Below are 16999 nucleotides of genomic sequence, written 5' to 3'. Positions count from 1 at the left end.
TTGGTTAGCTCGGGGAAGCCATGAGCGACGTCTACAGAAGCGTGCCACATGACCAGGGATGCCACAATTGAAACATATTAGCAGATTGCCGGGCGCACGCCATGGTCCAGTGTTGGCTGGTAACCGGGTGGGAAATGCGAGAGGAAATCGACGTGATGGTACAGGGGGCGGCATGGGTGGCGAGAACGTCGGCGGCAGGGTCCGCGATACAACTGCGGCGTTGGAGATAGGTGCAAGTACCGGCGGCGGTGTAGGCGGGGAGGGAATAGCCTCAGATACTTGCTGCTGTATTATTTGTCGCAGGGTTGGAGTCAACGATGGCGTAGAGCTTGGAACGACAGTGAGTAGATACAGCTGCCGAGCAACTTCCGCTCGAATGAACTATCTCGCAAAGCAGAGGGCCGCAGTCGGCACTGAAGTTGAGCTCGTAATCAAGGCATCCTGCGTGGAAGAACGTCTGATCAAAAGACGTTGTCTGCTGAGTTCATCATAACTCTGACAAAGGTCAGCGACCTCGACGACGGTTTGTGGGATTTTCAATAGGAGCATTTGAAAAGCGTCGTATTCGATGCCCTTCACGATATGGCGGATCTTGTCGTGTTCTGTCATTGATGCATTGACGCGGTTACAAAGGTCGACGACGTCTTCTATGTAGTTGTCGAAGTTCCCACCGGGCTGTTGGGAACGGTTGCGCAAGCTCTGTTCGGCACGAAGCTTGTGCACCACGGGGCGATCAAAAACTTGTGTAGAGCTCGTCTTGAAGTCGAATCAGTTGCGAAGGCCAGAATCGTGGTACCGGAACCACACGTTCGCGATGCCCGTGAGGTAGAAGACCGCATTGCCCAGTTTATGAGTATCGCCCCATTTGTTATGGGTACTCACACGTTCGTAGGATGAAAGCCAATCTCCGACGTCGTTTTCGTCGGAGCCGCTGAAGATTGCTGGATCCCGCTGACGCAGCGAGCCGTGACACAGAAGGGTGGGCAATGCCGGCGGTGATATTTGGCTTGCGTCGTCAGGCATGATGGGCGGCAACTTCCGACTGCAGAGTTCCAGGGTTGGGGAAAGTCTACCCTACTAGAAAATCCTATTTGTTTTCAAACGGGTTTCATCAAATAGGGTTATGGAACGGGACCCCGTTTGATCCTGTTCAGTCCTGACCTGTTTAAATCCTGTTTATTCCTGTTTAAACCTGACCCGTTTAAATCCTGTTTAAACCTGACCCGTTTAAATCCTGTTTGATCCTGACCCGTTTAAATCCTGTTTAATCCTGACCCGTTTAATCCCGTCCTATCTAACCCAGACCTGTTTGCCCCTGTTCAGACCTATATTTTGCTGCATTCATACCTGGTCCTTTCAGAATGGATTGATGTTGCTTAATATAATTTACTCTTAAACCTATTTTGTACATTTGTGTATTTGCGATCAGCATTGAAGAGAAGTAGATCTGCATTATGTTTGCAACAAGAATGCCACTTTCACATGTAGGTTTGCCTGGTACATTGCTTGATACGAAGATAAACACAATTTTCGGCATAAATTGATTAGCACTACCAACACTGATGTGATACATCATGAACAAGTTTTGTATGACCCACGAGTACGTTCTCTATGTATGACCTACAAGAAAATGCACCCTGAAGAAGACTGTACCTCATTTTCATATTTACTACTAGTATGCAAATGTAATTCTTGCAGATTTAGTATTTGTTCGATTACTTGTACTCGTTTTAATGCAGTGCTTTTTGTTGTAATGGTTTGTTCACAAATCCACAGTAAAGCGTAATTTTGGGGTGAAAAATGTCAGGCAAAGTATTGGCATGTACTTGTAAGTGAAAAAGACAAGTATACTTTACGTAGGTATTTCTGTACACCAACTTGAGCTTTCATTAAGCCTGAAGTCATCCGGCTTAAAAAAAAGCATGTCATAAATGTCCCAAGCACTGTTTATTGGACCTTCTAACGGTATTTCGATGCATCCAGTCTGCCGAGAGAAGACCGCTGGAGTGGGTTGCTTGGGTGAGAGCGAGCAGGGCACCTGAAAAAGTAAAGCCAATAATTTATCTTGACTCATGCAACAGGTTGGCACATAGGCAAATTCGCCTATGTTCCCACAGATAAGAAAGGTTCAGCATTCCGGTCATAGGAGATAATGAATAAATCTTATTGAAAAATATGTGGTTTCATGCAATGCCTATGTTTCAAGGGAACATGGAGTACTGTGGGAGAATAAGCTGTCATAATTAGCAGGCGATTGAAGCAAGTGTTATAGGAAAAAGATGGACACATCGTTTGATTAGCAATAATTACTAGTATTGAAGCAACAGAATACAAACATGAAATACCTTTAAAAACAACACCGACAGGTTGAGATAATAAATTATTCAGAAACTAAACCCTTCTGCCAGCAAAATACCGTAGTGTACTGGCTTTGACATTGCGCTGCTCAGGCAGAGGGCGTGGGATTGAATCCCGGCCACAATGGCTGCATTTAGATGGCAGGGAAATGCCAAAACCCCTATGTAAGGTCTATTGGGTACACGTTAAAGGAGACTAGGGATCCCGCCAACTTGAAGTTATAAAAACCGGGGTAAATTTCGAGATAAGCAAACTCACAAAAGTAGAAGGCCCTGGCCATGCGAAGACCATATAAAGCCTTTTAAGGTAGGTGCCAGCAGCCGCAAAATTTCTTCCAAAGCGAAATATAGCAGAAGCGGTATTTTTCCGTAGATCACTTTTGCAAGGTATTTTACAACTTGACACCCGACATGTTGGGCATCTACGGGCAACAGCAATTCTTGCACAGATCATAGCAAACACTGTTGCACCTAGGTATACATAGACACATAGGTATAGGTACAGTCGCCGACTGATTTTCCGGACTCCGAAAATTCGGACTTGATTACTCGGTCTGCTTCACGGCACCGCCATTCTCCCCATGGACCATATTGTATAACAACTTCCGAAAGTTCGGTCGCCTTGCAACCTCTCGTCTGATTTTTCGGACACTCCTTGAGCCAACTTGATCGAGAGCACCATGCACCGACTCTGACAGTTGCATGGTTCTACTTGCTGAACGACATTTTTGTTTTGAACGGAGCCTCCTTGCTGCCCCACGAAGTGGCGCTACTGCAAATCCCTGCTCATCATCATCGTCTCTGCCTGGTTTGTAGCTACAGCAGTTCCGGTCTCAGCTTAGTATGCCATGTCAAGACAATCCAGCAGCTGATTTGTTTGTTTCTTCGTGCACGACGCTGCGAGTAGGCCAGGTTTTTTGTTTGTGCAACTGATGTCGGCGTGACGATGTTTGATGAAGCAAGATGGGCCAATTCATTCCACTAATATCTAGAATAGCTACCTGTAAGCACCACCTACCTTTCAACAACATTTGCAAAGCAAAAAACCTCATCCTGAAAAGTCTGCACATGACGACATCGGTAGCATCATCAGCGTGGGGCCTCAAGACAATTCGGCAAGCCAAGAAATTACTGACAGCACGAGTGCAAGCATGCCAACAGGAAATCAGCGGCTGAATAATGCACCTTCTACCAATTGGTAGACAGTGCATTTTCGCAAAGCCCTAACTATAGCAGATCATTGTTCAGGAGTTCCCGAATGCACAACTCTATGCCATTTTCACACAGACTCTAGGGAAGCACCTCTGCACAGTTGCAAGAAAAAAAGCTAGATGCCCCAAGAGAAATGAGCCCACTCAAGCCATGGAAGTTGTGTTTACCTTGTCTTCCTACAACTACTCAAAACCTAGGACTGCTGTTTTGCACAAGGGAACAAACGTCAACATTGGTGCCTCGCCCAACACAAGTGGTCTGCGCTGTAGAAGGTGCCATAAGTCAGCCCACAGATGAGGCCCACACCAGTGCTGTCAGTGTGCTGTACAAATTGCAGAAGCACAGCCTACAAGCTTGTCTGCCTTAGTGTGATCGCACCAATGAACGAAAACTAACGAATCAAGTTTGTTTCGTGCCGAGAACAGTTGCCTCATGCTGACTTGGTTTGTTGTGTAGGCATGTAAATAATGAAAAGGCCTGCATCACGTACAGTACACAGGTGCAGTGTCTATCACATACCGTTTCGTGCAGTAGAGGCTACATCGGATAAACCGGCCAATGTATAAATGACTGGCAGCGTGACCAAGCAAACTTGATGCATGGGTCAGTTAGCAGTGGTAGTGCACTGCTCTCGGCGCACATGCACCTATGTTTGAAAGCTGCTTGATCGTGACAAAATATAAAGACAAAAGCGCTGGAGAGATATCTGAGGCTTTTCTTATATGTATGACGAGGAACCTAGCGCTAGCTCCCCATGCAGAGAATTACTAGACAGTGAGACTGCTTCTTATCATTGTAAAACAAGTGTCACGCTCACCATGTTTCTGTGCGAACAGCATGTATTCAGATCTATTCTCCCCCTTTCACCTTTTGCACAATATCACTGTGCGAGCAATAATACTGAACTGTTAGTAGCACTCTGTCCTGTTGCCTCCTTTCTTTCCTTGTGAATTGTGTGCTAAATAAGGCTTTTTTTGGTGAAAGAGTGCTAGTTTAACGCATAAACTAGCGCCATGGCACTTTGCAATAAAGGACTGTTATAATTCTCTAAAAATTTGTCCATGCAGAACAGTGTCAAAAGAACACCTTAAAGAAAGAACATGAGTGTATCTATCATAAAGACCAATCCTTGTCTTTTTTCCTTAACATAATTTTCAATACCGATATTGAAGTACAAGCTCACCATATTATATCACCTTGTCAATGAAGCAAGGCACAATGGTGCCCAACTGTCGCGGGACCAACTTGGATGTGGAGATCAGCGCAGATCAGCAACATAGCATGGTCTGCTTACACTTCTTCTCCAGGTCCAGCCATACCTACAGCAGCTATAAAACAAGTGAGCTTAGAATCACAAGCGAAACAATATAAAAAGTGACACTGAACAAAGCAACTTTCGTTAAGCATAAATAGGATTGAAATGCTGACATTATGCCCATAAGTAACTTCACTTTGAGCAACAAAGCATCCAATTTAAGAAAGATTATATGTATCAGCTATCTATGTGAGAAAGATTAATCGAACGCCCTCTATTTGCCATACCCCTCCCCTTATGCATGGATGTCTCCCTGACTGAGTGAGCTGATCCCAGGTATAGTGTAATTAAAGGTTGTCACTTGGTGGGCCAATCCCGATACCATTGCATGACTTGTACAATAATTTTAATGTGTTGTAATGCTGGCCATCCTGCAGGCACTGCAACATTATAGCACCCATAAGGCTAATGGTATTACCTGATAAGGTTAACTAATAGGTGTCCCCAGAAGCATAACTCGGCATGTATACTCGGAGGCCATTATTATAAGAGAAGCAATGGCAGAGGTGAAGCTTTATCCTGTGCCATATGCAAAATGGCCGAGCACGCCCAGCTTCTGGTTACATTCTCACTTGTGACCACTGCAACAGGCTGACTGACATGCGTAACCAGCAGTTTGTAGGACCACATTTTCATACCCTGCAATTTGTTTTACATCTGAAGAGATCAGCCTCAAGCTCCATGATGCGCTGCACTCAAGAAGCATTATAAACTGGCAACATTTAAATGCTATGCTGCATGGTTTGTTGCATGCTTTAGGAATTTACTTATTTATTATACACATAGCTCATAGGCTCCAGTTGGAGTATTGCATGAGGTGGCAAGAAAACAAATTCTGAACAAGGAGAACATTCAACAAAACAAGTCAGACCAAAGAAGAAAAAATAACATACTCTCCTAATGGGACTATGTATCTGGCAGCTAGCTTCTAAAAAAGACAATTAGGAATCTTTTACTACTGGTAGCGCTTTAGGGGATGGAATGTAGAATTCCAAGCTTCATACACTTTTAAGCCACCTTTCGTGGCTTATTGTTTTGAACTCCTATTCTCTGTACTATTATAGAAATGAATACCCCCTCCAAAATAAAACAAAGAAAAACATGTAATGCACAGTAATGTAACACAATAATGTAATGCACAACAGTGAATACTTAGAAAAATGTAATTAAGAACATGGAGTCTATGTGGGCACAGATGTTAGAAGTCTACATGAAAGCATAATAATAAAGGTGGGCAAAGCATTTATGCTTTTGTCGGGCAAGCTGCAGCAAGACATACAGGTAAAGCATGCCTCACAACACAGTCCCTAAAAATATCTGTCACAATACAGTGAGTAGGTATATCATGCATATCTACAATAGCTCCTAAGTATATTTAACTCAGAGGGGGCTACCTATGTAACTTGATCAAACTGAAGGTGGGCCAAATTCTAAATATACGATTCAAGTAGACAGAAAATGGACGTTATGAAAATGCATCTACAGCAAAAGTGTTGTACACATTATTGTTGTACATTATGTCATACCTGCCAACCTGTGAACATAATATTTTGTAAAAATGCTGCAGACACTAAATTCTTTGTTGGGGACATAGCACACATTATTTTAAAGCTTGCTCTCAGCACCCCCATTGTTGCATACACACACACATTATTAATAAAGGGAAAATCGCACATCTACCGGCTCGTAGCAATTGCTACAAAAGAAACCCGTACGGATTCCTCGAAAGGAAAGCCTCACAATTGAAAAAAAGAAACCGTCCAGGTCTGGGACTCAAACCCGGGACCACCGCCTTTCCGGGACAGCCGCTTTACCATCTAAGATAACCAGGCGGCTAGCAGATGGCCGGGCCAAGTCGAATTTGTCGACAACATGAAGCAAAGGCAAGGGTCTGACGTAATAGTTCTGCGGAAATGCGCAAGGTGTAGAGAAGTAATTAATAAAGGAGAAAAAAATATTATGTCAAACCCTTGCTTTTGCTTCGCGTTGTCAAGTAATTCGACTTCGCCCTGCCATGTGCTAGCCAGCTGGTTATCTCAGATGGTAGAGTGGCTGCCTCGGAAAGGCGGTAGTCCCGGGTTCGAGTCCCGGACCAGGACGAATTTTTCTTCAACTGTGCGGCTTTCCTTTTGAGGAACACATACAGGTTTCCTTTGTTGCAAATGGTACGAGCGGGTGGATGTCTGATTTTCCCTTTATTAATTACTTCTCTCCACCTCGTGTGTTTGCGCAGAACTATTACGTCACACACACATTATCAACCATTATTTAACTTGTCGTGCAGCACGAAAAGCAGCAGCGAACTTGAAACCAGTAACTGACAACATTTTTTTTTAGATTACAGAGCTTTACGCTGCTTCAGGAATTTATCTGACTAAACTTCCTAAAAGCACGTGCCCCTCTGATGTTCTCGTTAGAGATATTGCATCGCTAATAATAAAGCAGTACAAGTACCATTATAATTAATTTTTTACGTGCATTTTAACAATGTCATACCGTCAATCTCTCAACAGCTTTAAAACATCTTAACCAACACAACTTCATTGTCTTTCTAAAATGACATTAATAAAATTGTAAAATGAGCCCACATGTGTAAACCCACGAAAAATTCAGGAGTTTCCAAACATGGATGATACCAACAAAATCTGCAGCTCTTGTAAGTGGCAGCAACTGCTTTGCACACACCTTGTCACAGCATGCACATCAGGTACTTTTCCGTGCTGTTGAGGCTGCAGAAGTGCCGCAGGTGCATATGTGGAGGTGCCTCTGGTTCACAAAATCTTGCCATCCCTAAACAATAATAAATACTTATTTATTGTAATCCCTGCTGAAACTGCAAACTTGTGATATAAAAAGATCACGTCATATTTTGAAAAACGTCTCATACAACCAGTTACATGAAGCTGCAACTGGTTGTGCAAATATCTGATTGTAACATCACAGGCGGTTAAATAACACGTAAATCGAACTGTAGAGAACATGAATCTACTATGAAACGGTTCACACAAACGTACAGCTGTATAACGTGAAATGTGAATTGTACTATCAAAAAATTCCTTAGGACATGAAAAGCGTTCCAAAACCTAACTTGTCTATGCGGCGCAACAAAGCACTGCTGCCAAAGGACGATGCGCTTAAAATTACAACAGACCACCTCATTTCTGGAGAGACAATACAGAAAAGAGAAAGATTTTTCGATTAAAAAGAAACATCGCTTATGTAATTTCGGCTTCTCTGCTAGATCGGAATCCTTTACAAGTACACGAAAACACACAGGACACTAATACACGTCATCTGACGACACACTATAAACAGAAGAATTTCCATACAAGCTAAAAATCTGGCCATGCGTCGACGAAGAAATCGGGTGCTATCTCGCGCAGCTGTTAGCTGTGACGACGACACATCGACGTACTACTTCTAGAAATGACTATACCATTTCTTAATGAAAAATTATGTACACAAACAGTAACTTTCTTTGCTTGAATTTTTGTGCCCATTTAGATCAAAGAACCACCCGCGCTAGCGTGCTTCATAGGTGAAAGTAAATAAACCACAGATAGAGCTGTTGGTAACATGAATACGTTTTAGGGCAATTTCCGTGGAACTTTTTGCTAAATGTGCACTGCGACATGAAGAACAACCATTTGAAAAGCACATTTATAATTCTTGCTGCTTTACAAATCCGGATCCGGTTGTTGTACGGATCTTGCGATACGTACAACAACGCACACTTCACGAACCATAGACAGGAAGAATGCGCGCAAGCGCCGGACTTACCTTTCTAGGCGTACTCGGAAAACGCTCCTTTTAGCGTCACAGGTGCCGCGGCACCGACTGCACCAACGGTCCTTCCGGCGCACACACTGTTGAATTGCGGATCAACTACAGGACGTAAGGGCACAACTTTCACCAAATTCTTCCGTACAGCGCGATACGATGCGACAGTGCCAGAGGAGGAGATCCTGTTCATGAGCCCGGAACAAAGGAAGCGCGAAGGGTCATATCTTCGACATCGGCGCACCACACGAAGGATACTGCGGGCTACATTACGCGGTCCCAGGGGTTTTGTGATTCTCAATGCATACAAAATGCACCACAATTTCTCTCAGCACAGGGTACACACGATTAAACAACTACATCGGACGGCTTCAAAGCAGCAAGCACTCACATGTGGCGACAACTGAGGACGGCAAAATAATATCACCTGTAACTTTACCGGCGCTACCTGTGCTGCCATCTGTAGGCCGCCACCGAAAGCGACCGTGCTTTCGGTGATCTCATGGATGGTGACGGCGTTGTATTTCGATGTTATGCGAGTCGTACAGCGTCTTGTACGACGTGTTTCAGCAACGTTGCTTTTAATAGAGAGGACAGCAATCTGCGTATACGCCGTATAGACGTCTCACCCACTTGAAAAACACAACAGCAAATTTTCAGTCTGTCGTATTTTGGGACGTTGTGACTGTCGTTCTGTTCTCTGTAGTGTGACGCCCTGTAGTCGAAAATTCTGTAGTTCCTGATCAATATTTGATTAAAAATTGACAGAGGTCATTTTAAGGTTATGTAAAATTATTAATACGAAATAAAATAAAAAAATAGAAGTAGAAAAAAAAATGCCTTTTGTCTAGGATTCGAACTTTGGACCTGACGGTTCCGAGACAAGCATCTTACCACTGCACCACGCCGAACATCACTGCTGGCGTATGTTGAAGCTATGTCAAGAGTGTAAATTGCTGTCTGGGTTGCTGTTTACATTTGCATTTTAAAAGCCACGATGCGCTTTCACTTCAACGCGTCAACTGCCGCATCTCTAGATGAGCAAAAGTGTTGTTACCATCGACAGGTACATCGTGGAGTGCTAGACCATCGATTTTGCTGTAACGATATCCATATTTCATACGAAATTCAGAAACAGACAACGGTGACCGGGGACACTGAGGGTTGTTACTGCTAATTTCGACAGTTGTCTCTTGCTCTTTACACTTTTGAGCTCGCATATAATTCGTGTGTTCAATACAATATAGCTACATAAACACTCGTGGGTGAGTCTTCATCTCGACAGAATACTGGCTTCTCACGGCAGCGCTGTACCAGATTAATGAGACCCGAGCGAGACAGCTTTTCACGCAACTTTGTGGAACAATCCAAAACTTCTTTCCCGCTTCGCATATGCTTGTGCAATATTTCTGGGAAATTAACTAATGTGTCAGTGTAACCGCACATGTAAGTCCACAGGCCTGTGTGCCCCATCTTACCAAATAAAACAAAGCGGATACGCAGCCATTCCCGCAGATGGTATGATTTTGATCAGCGGCCGATTTTGAGGAGGCCGGTAGGGCGTTGCTGGTGCCGCGTCGTCACGGCACAATTATAACAATTGGCAACGTCGACTTTAATGCCGGTGTCGGTGCTATCAGTACTGCCGGCTCCAAGGAAGGACGATTGAATACCGCGCAAGAAAAAAAGTACAGTGTACACCACCGATGCGAAGCTGACATTTTAAAGGGCCGCGACGGAAAGTGCTTCTGTTGCGACTTCAGAACTCTTGGCCGTCGCGACCGAATGTTTCTGTTGCGACGTCAGAATCGCTGTCGTAACGTCAGAAATGTCTGTCGCAACTTCAGAAACGTTAGGAACTTCTGTCGTACAACAGAAATTGCTGTAGTTGCAGCAGGAATTCCTGTGTCTTTTTCAACTGGGCAGGACCGGGAATCGGTTTGAAATTCGCAGCTAGCATATCGCAGTTTGGTCTGTGAATGTTCCGAGGTGGTCACGCAATTTCTGTAGAGCTTGATAATGGCCCCAATTTAGCACTAGGGGCTAAATTGTCAGGATGTCGAACAATAAAAAGTTCCTCCCCAGTTCTATTCAAGCATTAAACTCGTATGCATGATACCATCCAGTATGGTTGCCACAAAGCTCCAGAATAAACCAGCTTTTGTGCCAAACAGGCGACCCTATATGGTGCCACTGTGTCCAGTATAAGCCAGTTTAGTTGCAAATAGGGCCCCTTTAAGACCCATTTCTGCTTGAACTGGTCGTGCCTATACCTGCTTGCATGCCAAACGGGACCCCGCTCAGCCCTGTTCATGTGTGAACTGGTCCAGTTTATACCTGTTTGCATGCCAAACGGGACCCCGTTCAGACCTGTTCGTGTGTAAACTGGTCCAGTTTATACCTGTTTGCATGCCAAACGGGACCCCGTTCAAACCTGTTCGTGTGTAAACTGGTCCTGTTTATACCTGTTTGTTGCTAAACAGGTCCCTGTTAAAACCAGTTTAAACCTGTATAACCCAGTTTGAATTTAAATAGGATTTTCCAATAGGGTAGCAACTTACACCAAATATGTAACGCGGTTTAATCACAAAGCCGGAATGGCAGGTCGGTTGGTCTAGCGTCAGGTACCGAGCGCGCGGGCTCTATCCTCGAGCGAGGCGTTGACGACGCGCCTGTCTCCGCTACCACACGTTTTTCTTCTGCGTGTGCGAAAACCGTGGGCCGATACCGGAGGTAATGCAATACCGGGCAGGCCCGCGGCGAAGGTGAAGCAAGCTGCAAGCACTCCGCCAACTTGCAAAAATAAGTTTAATATCTTGGGTCCAAATAGAACCTGTATCAGATGTTAAGCTAATAAGAACAGATGCTACACTTTGACCCGCGTCGGCCATGTCTACGTTCGCACCGCCTTCTCTTTGTCGGCGTTCCAAGCCGCTTGCGTACCTACTTTCCTTTCCTTCCGCTCTCCCGTGTTGGCGGTCCCGTCGAAACGTCACGCGTGTCTAGTTTCCTCCCAACAGTGCATGCTCGGCTCTCTGCATGTGTAGCAAGTATGTGACGCCCCCTCGGACATAATCTTGGTTAGCCCGCCAAGCTCGGTGGCCTGCTAAAGCTCGGCAGGCAACAGTGGTCACCCGCACCACAATAAACACCGACGAGCACGGCAGCTCGCCGGTCAGTAATCTTTCAGCACCACCACGTTGAGAAGCCCTCCCTTGTTCACGACACGGGGTGGATCGTGACACTGGCGACGAAGATGGGATCCTCGTGACTCTAGCGAAGAAGCTGGCGACGAGTACCTACGGAGCGTCCCACGCCGCCGCGAGCGGCGAAACACCGCCCCCCGTTGCTGTCGCCATGCCGCTGTACGGAAGGCTCGAGCCGTTCGAGGGAGATGGGTCCGCCTGGCAAATTTACGAGGAGCAAGTCCACGTGTTCTTCCGGGCAAACGACACACCCGAGGCCAAACAGCGGGACATTTTCCTGGCCAGCTGCGGGACCCGCGTCTTCAGCCTCCTGCTCGACCTTCTGAAGCCAGCCACGCCGCACGTTAAGACGCTGGGTGAGCTGCTTGCCATACTGCGCTCGCATTTTAACCCAGCACCGTCCACACTAATGGAGCGTTTCCGCTTCAACAACCGGAGCCGCCGGGAAGGAGAGACCCTCGGGCAATTCGTTGCTGCGCTACGAGGGTTAGCGAGTGCCTGCGCTTTCGGGGACCAACTGGACTCGCTGCTCCGGGACCGTTTCGTCTGCGGAATCAACAACCCCGCCATGCAGACGCGACTCCTGGAGCTTCCCGACCCGTCGCTGGACGACGCCGTGAAGGCAGCGCTGGCAATGGCAGCTGCCGCCAAGGACGCCGGCGAGATTGCACGTGCGACTGGCTCACCGTCGGCGGAAGCGGCGGTCAACAAGTTCGCGACAAAGGGCAGTACCTGCGGTCGCTGTGGTGGTGCCCACTCCCCTTCACAGTGCCAGTTCTCTCAAGCACAATGCTTTACGTGCGGGAAAACTGGGCACCTGGCACGTGTATGCCGAAGTGGGAGGACGAACAGCAAGCAGCAGCCGGATTCAAGCCCAGGTACAACACAAGCCCGCGGCCAGGGTAGCCGTCGCAAGGGTACGCGGCGGAGGCATGCGGCAGCAAGCTCAAGTTCTTCCGCGGCCAGGCTCCACGTCGTGGCCGAGGACCCGCCGATTTTCGACATGTGGCACACAGGCTTTGTACCATCGTCTGTGCCGCCATACATGCTGACCGTCGAAATATGCGGGCACCCCATTTCCATGGAGCTGGACACGGGGGCCAGCGTGTCTGTAATGGCCGGGAAGCTCTTCAAGCGGACTTTCCCCGGCGTGTCCGTCGAGGCTTCGGGCGTGATGCTGCGCAGCTACTCCCGGCAACTCTCCCAGGTCCAGGGTCAGGCACAGGTCAGCGTTCGTTTTGGCGACAGGGAAGCAACCCTTCCCCTTTACTTAACGAAGGGGTCGTCGCCGACGCTGCTGGGCCGAAACTGGATTCATGTACTGGGCATTCGTCTGCCAGAGTACCCGGAAGCCAGCTTGCATGCGATGCAGAGCTGCCAAATCTGCCAGGAGCATCAGCGAGCCTCGCGTAATGTGGAAAGCACCTCCTGGCCGTTTCCACAGAGGCCCTGGTCCCGCCTACATGTGGATTTTGGGGGCTGTGGCGGTGGTGGCGGAGCAGCCTCCCTGCGCTTGGAGGACCTGCAGAGCCAGCTCGAGGAACAGAGGGAGCTGGCATCGGCACGGCTGCTGGAGCTGGAGCAGCTTCAGCTTGACCACAAGGAGACCCTGAAGACGGTGAAGCGGCTGCGGATAGAGCTGCGGTCGCTGCCCAAGAGCCTGGTGGTGAGCACGGCAGAGTACAAGGGCCTGCAGAGCCAGTTCTCAGTGCTGTACAACGAGAGCCGCAACAGGCAGCTCAAGAGCGAGGTCTCCCGCAGTAAGCGCAAGCTGCGCAAGGCTCAATCAGAGAAGCTGAAGCAGAAGCTGGCTGCTGACCAAGGATGCCGTCCCGGGCCTTTGCCAGAGTCGGGAGCTCCAGTTTTCGCCAGGAACTTCCGTCCTGGCTCACCCTGGTCTGCCGGACAGGTGGTGTCTCCTGCCAGCGCCTCATCGCTGCTCGTCCGCATGCCAGATGGGGCCATGTGGCATAGACACGCCCACCATGTCAGACCTCGCCTCGGGACCTGGCCAGCACCCTCGACTGCCACTGAGTTCCAGCCCGCAGGAGGACTAGCGGCAGCACCAGTCGCTTCTAGCGGAGTACCACCTACCTCGGAGGCGGCAACCGTAGCCAGTGGTGCGGCACCCGTTGGACCGGTGTCTAGCTCGGCACCACTCACGAGGCCGACCACTACGGACCCTCCGGATGGAGCGAGGCTGGCCCAGGCAGCACCCGGCGTTGCCACACCCGACCCGTCGACACCGGTGCCCAGGCGGAGTACTCGACGGCGGAGGCCACCAGACCGTTACTCGCCTGGGTAGCAGGCACCGTCGACCCAGCTAGGGTGGAGGCAGAGCCTCATAGTGTGAACTTGGACGTTTGTTTTTTTTATTTAACAAACAAACTGGGGGTGAGGGGTTGTAGCAAGTATGTGACGCCCCCTCGGACATAATCTTGGTTAGCCCGCCAAGCTCGGTGGCCTGCTAAAGCTCGGCAGGCAACAGTGGTCACCCGCACCACAATAAACACCGACGAGCACGGCAGCTCGCCGGTCAGTAATCTTTCAGCACCACCACGTTGAGAAGCCCTCCCTTGTTCACGACACGGGGTGGATCGTGACAGCATGCTCGGCACATGTCCACGGAAATCAAAGCTGGAGTCGAAGAGTTTCATTGAAGAGTGACACATGTCTCGGTCCACTCTATTCTCAGATAGCATTCACCGTCTTGCTGCCACTACGAATATCCTCATACGCGTCCAGTGGGTGCCTCGAGCAGCCCTGCCGGGCCTCCTTGAAGCAGATATGGCAACCTACCCACAGATTACAACATACCCACTTTCCTGAAGACGCCTGTGGACGACTGATCCGGGAAAAGGAAAACCTCCGACGTACCACGCGAGCTCTCATACCTCCGTGTGGGTCAGACCTCCCTGGTGGGTTAACCCGCCGAGAGGAGGTTACGTTAAGGAGGCTACGTATCGGGGTCGCGCTCACCCCGTCTGTGACCGCTCTCTGGCCACAACAGTACCATGGTTCTTACGGCTCATCGTGCCCATTTTGCAACACAGGAATCCAAAATGTGACAGTGACACACCTATTATGGACGTGCCCAGGACTTCATCTAAGCCGTCTCCGCCACCTCCGGGCAACAGACCTTCGGCCTGGCCGCCCACCCGACCTTGAACGTTGGATTCATGGACCCCATCATCGTTCACTCCTAGATTTTTTGCTCGAGTCGAATCTGTTCGTGTATTTTTAACATCTTTTGTATTATGCCTAAGGGCATGCTTCCGAATTAAAAAAAAAAAAGAGTGACGTATAGACAGTGACCTCAGTTGGCGTCAGCCGCCAAGGCGTTCACTGAAGAGTGACACATACCAATGGCTCATACCGAGTGACGCGTACCAGTCCTTTTAACTCCTCGGGATGACGACAGCTGGACCATTACCGAACCCGGAGTAGCTGAGCTGATACACTCCACTCCCACAATTCCAGTAAATTAAACGCTTTTCTCTATAACTACATGTTCACTAGCGCTTGCGCACGCCTCCTATGAAAAACATATTGTTGCGCGAACGAGAGATTAATACACTGAAGACAATTTACAAGGTATACAGGGCGTTTTAGGGAACACCTTAATTTTTTTTTCTTACCTGTAAGGGTCAGGGTCGGGGAGGGTCAGGGCTAGCTAGGGTCAGCAGATACGCGACGAACCCGATTGTCCGGAATGCGAAGATCCCTTCTGCACTTTAGAACACATGCTCTAGCAGTGTCCCTCGTTACGAGACCACGGTCGCCTCACCACGGAAGAAGAGTGGGAGGAGGCACTCAAGAGCTCCAACCTCGCCGCTCAGCTACGGGCCATGCGGAGGGCCCGCGGCGCAGCGGTCAGGCATGGCCTGCCCGTCCCGACGTGGGAGCGGCCCGAAGCGGCTCCTCCCTCGTAAGGGGGTTTCGGAGTCGCTCCTCAGAGCCTACATAAAGTTCACTGCCTGCCGGCCTGCCTGCCGGCCTGCCTGCCGGCCTGCCTGCCTGCCTGCCGGCCTGCCTGCCTGCCTGCCTGCCTGCCTGCCTGTGGCAGATAACACAATTCTAGTCCGTGAGCTGGTCTACTCGAAGAGACGGACATTACTTGCACAAAAAATTGAAATGCATAATCGATTATCAACAGAAATTCACTAATTAAGATCTAACTGATTCCCTTATGGCACATATTGTAATTTACAAATTCTAGATAGTGAGACTGTAAGGCATATCCACTTGAAAAGAAGTGTATCGATGACACCATTTACGAGGTATGCGCCGTCAAACTTGCGGTACAGCGCAATTGTAACCGGAACACCAATTCATTTCTCCGCAAAGTTCGGGAATCAAAAAATGACAACCATTCCACTCTGTGAAGATGGAATGGCAGCGAAAGCTGACGACAAAAAGCAAAGTGCTTTCGCTGCCATTCTATCTTCAGAGAGTGGAATGGTTGTCATTTCTTTGTGTTTCGAGTCTGGCGTCTTTGCTCGTTCAGAAGTGCCCGGGCTCGCGATTGTAGTTTTCGTTCAGCATCGCGGAAACGTTCTCCGTCGGTGGTCGTTTCGCGCCGGCGCCATTTACATTCTCGTTGCTGTTCCCTCCGGCGCTCCGCGTACGCATGTTGTCCTTCGGGTGTACGAACTATATACGTCCGCCCCATCGATAACGCAGCTGTTTTTAGCGCCGATACCTCTCCTGCTTATACACTGCGATAACGTTGACGTCGCGTTATTGTTTACGGCGAGCGTTCTAATCAGTTCCGCATTTTTACATCTGCGCCGCCGCACTGCACCCGTATGGGTTTGTTAGAAATCGCTAAGTCCTTTTCTGTTGCCGGACGCCGGAAAATCTACAGAAGGTTAATAACATACAGATTTCGCTGTAACAGCTCTCAACCGCATGGTGTCATCCTGAGAACTCGTTCCAAATGAATCCACCTTGCGAACTACCCGGCCAGAATTTGTAAATTACAATATGTGGCGTAATTTAATTAGTTAAAAATTATTCGTGCATTTTGTTAATTAGTCGATTATGCAGCTAAATTTTTTGTGAAAGTAATGTCCGCCGCTTCGAGTAGACCAGCTCATGGACTATAATTGTGCTATCTGCCACAGACA

The 16999-nt window shown here is 48.2% G+C and overlaps 1 long non-coding RNA gene and 1 pseudogene across 2 annotated transcripts; both read right to left on the bottom strand.

Moving 5' to 3' along the window:
* Nucleotides 1-1928: 1928 nt before the first annotated feature.
* On the bottom strand, nt 1929-9020 carry LOC126542055 (uncharacterized). Of its 2 annotated transcripts, XR_007601748.3 has the most exons (4): nt 8665-9020; nt 7570-7674; nt 4753-4897; nt 1929-2038 (listed from the first exon to the last, which is right to left on the bottom strand). It is a non-coding gene; the product is annotated as an uncharacterized lncRNA (long non-coding RNA). The 2 variants fall into 2 exon arrangements; XR_008614775.2 differs by lacking the exon at nt 8665-9020 and having other exon boundaries at nt 7570-7776.
* A 2355-nt stretch (nt 9021-11375) lies between these two features.
* On the bottom strand, nt 11376-11555 carry LOC126542102 (U2 spliceosomal RNA; annotated as a pseudogene).
* Nucleotides 11556-16999: the final 5444 nt, after the last annotated feature.

The sequence above is a fragment of the Dermacentor andersoni genome, chromosome 2 (genome assembly GCF_023375885.2).
Source record: "Dermacentor andersoni chromosome 2, qqDerAnde1_hic_scaffold, whole genome shotgun sequence".
NCBI lineage: Eukaryota > Metazoa > Arthropoda > Arachnida > Ixodida > Ixodidae > Dermacentor > Dermacentor andersoni.
The sequence above is the reverse complement of the archived record's forward strand: the minus strand, read 5'-3'. Positions and strand labels throughout refer to the sequence as shown.